The following is a 2,857-nucleotide window of genomic DNA, read 5'->3' as shown; positions in this document are numbered from 1 at the left end:
ATAAAAAAAATAAAAAAAAATATGATTGATTTTAAGAGATTCACCAAAGGTCAATAGGCTTTCTCTTTCTTACCCCACCCCACCGAGAAGTTAGAGGACAGGGGTCATTTTGTAATTGCCTAATCTATGTATGTTTATACCATTTGTACCCGTAGCTAGACTGGAACTAGAATACGTGTGCCCTTCTTGGTAAATACATCCACGCATGCTAAATGAATATGATATATCATGTTTATTGGATTTTTTATTTTAATAAATAAAATAATATCAAAAATAAATAATTTAAAAATTATTTATCAATTTAAATTTTTCACTCTTATCTTATTTATACTGTGAACGAGATAATTTTTTATGTATCTCGTTTACTGTGTAAACAAAATAAAGCCTCAGGAGAGATAATGACCTTATCCCACGAGAGATAAAACGTGTGCGTCTTTCAATGTCATGGTTTCACGAGTGTCAAAATTAGGAAATTGTCAAAATTAGGGACACCATATCGTCGAATCCAGCCTCAGTCTCAGCCAGATAGCGGACGATGACGTCGGGTGGCGGAAGGGTATGGTTCACTCGTCGGGGTAGTAGAAGGCGAGGCCTCTGAAGAATATAAAAAAAATTCAGTCTTATAAAGAAATAATCTTAAATTTTTTGTCTATTTATTTCTTACAATTTCTTTTTAGTTTTGCAATTAGAACACATTAAAGTAAAATAAATATTTTCTTGTTACTTACATCTACTTCTACTTAGGAACATATTTCTATGTTTCTAACTTACACATATTTCTAAATTACATAGTGCATACTAAATAAACCTTAACTAGAATACATACTAACAACCTAGCACAAGAAAAACAGAGTTTCAAATTAAGAATTATGTCGTAACAACCTTGCACAAGCAAATAGAGTTCTAAATTCCTCCTAGAGACCTACTACTAACTTGCCAACTACGTTCTGGTTCTTCGGGACTACCCTAATCATTGCCACACACTTAGATTAAACAAATATAATAAAATTAACCTCAAAGTCAGCCACTCCAATGTAAAGCGAAGTCTCATTCAACCTTTTGATGTTTTCGTCGTTCCCCGCCTAGCGGGTCATCGCAATATCAGTCAAAAATAGGGTGAGAAAAAGATAATAAAGAAGAGAAATTGAGAAAGTGGTTGACAAGATCAAATTGGGGGCCAGAATGACGCTGTGCACACGACATGTACAGATGTACTTGTAGGCGTCGACGGGTCTTATCTCATCCACAATGTAAACAAAATAAGAGTGAAAAATTTAATTCAATAAATAATTTTTAAATTATTTATTTTGGTAATTATTACATTTATTTTATTTATTAAAATAAAAAATCCTATACTTAACCCCAACAAAAACAAGAAAAAAAAAAGAAAAAGAAAAAGTATAAGTAAACAATAAGAATACTAAACAATGTGGATAATGGATATGTTGGATGCTTAATTTAATAGGTATGGAGATGATTATATTTATTATTTTTAATTGGATAGTTATTTCTTTTGATTCGATTTACTCATGCACACAATGGCTGGATGTTCAATTCATTAGGTGTGTATATGGTTATCCTAATATTAAGGTTTAAGAGATAATTAGAAGTAGAGTACTTTTTTACTTTATTAGGACAATTTTAGAATCTATTGTTACATTATTTATAAAGAGTTATGCTACGTGTACACCAAAATCAGTCACCAAAGTCAGCTAATAGTATAAAATACATGTTGAAATATAAATACATTATGAAAATAAATTAAACCACACATGTATTTATACATAAATACATTGATGGTTGATTTTAGTATTTAATTTTAGTGTACAAATAGCATTTCTCATTTATAAAAGTTATTTTTTACCTTGCAAAACCTAAAGAAAAATCAAGCTTAATTTTGGGTCATATTATTCAAGTAATTATAACTGTAGATTGAAAATGGAATTTGAAGTAATATTTATAAAATACAATACGCATATGTATGAGAATTCAAATGGTGTGCATAATTCATGGGATGGTTTAACTATCAACATTGCTAATAATTATTATGTTTAATAATTAATATTTTCTTGGTGAAGATTGTTCATGTATTTGTTTTTTAGTATACTGACCGCATTGTGGTACTCGTCACGCTACAAGCATGGATTTTTTGGTGTAATGTTACCTACTAAACATCATGCCTACTGCTTGCTAATGGGGTTGGCATTAATACAAGACTGGCCCAGACCCTCATTACTAACTACTTAAAAATAATTTATATTTATGTACTATGATAGTAGTGTGTAGTACATATATGGGTAGATAATATAATAAACATCACTAGAAAACAAACAAGAATCAATATTAGATATTGCAACCGGAAAAGAGACCTCATAAATTTAAAGAATATGCTTCGAATTAATTAATCAGTCTAACTAATTAGGTCAGTGATGATGACTACATGACAATGTCCTTACACAAACAGCGAAAAAACCAATACTATTTAACGTTGTAAATTATACATGAATTTCTAATTATAAACATCAAGTTGGATTAGCTTATGTTGAAATGCCAGAACTTGGAGGAGAATACAAAGCAAAATGGAGTCAATGGGAAGATGCGGATATATGCAGAAAAATAGTGGAGGCAAAGCTAAAGGCCAAATAATTAAAAACTTGCAAATCAATTTTAAAAAGAAAAAAAGAAAAAACACTTTTGCTTTTGTTATTATGATGGTAGCTGGTAAGTATATTATTAGTAATTGAGATTATTTTGGTGAATTTCTTTGCAAAGAGGTATCCACATTATTTTCCTGTGGTTTCTTTGTTCCTTTCACAAAACCACTCTTCAATCCTCTCTCTTCTCTCTCCTACTCATC

Source organism: Arachis ipaensis, chromosome B04 (assembly GCF_000816755.2).
Source record: "Arachis ipaensis cultivar K30076 chromosome B04, Araip1.1, whole genome shotgun sequence".
In the NCBI taxonomy this organism is placed as follows: Eukaryota; Viridiplantae; Streptophyta; class Magnoliopsida; order Fabales; family Fabaceae; genus Arachis; species Arachis ipaensis.
Note: the sequence above shows the minus strand (reverse complement) of the source record.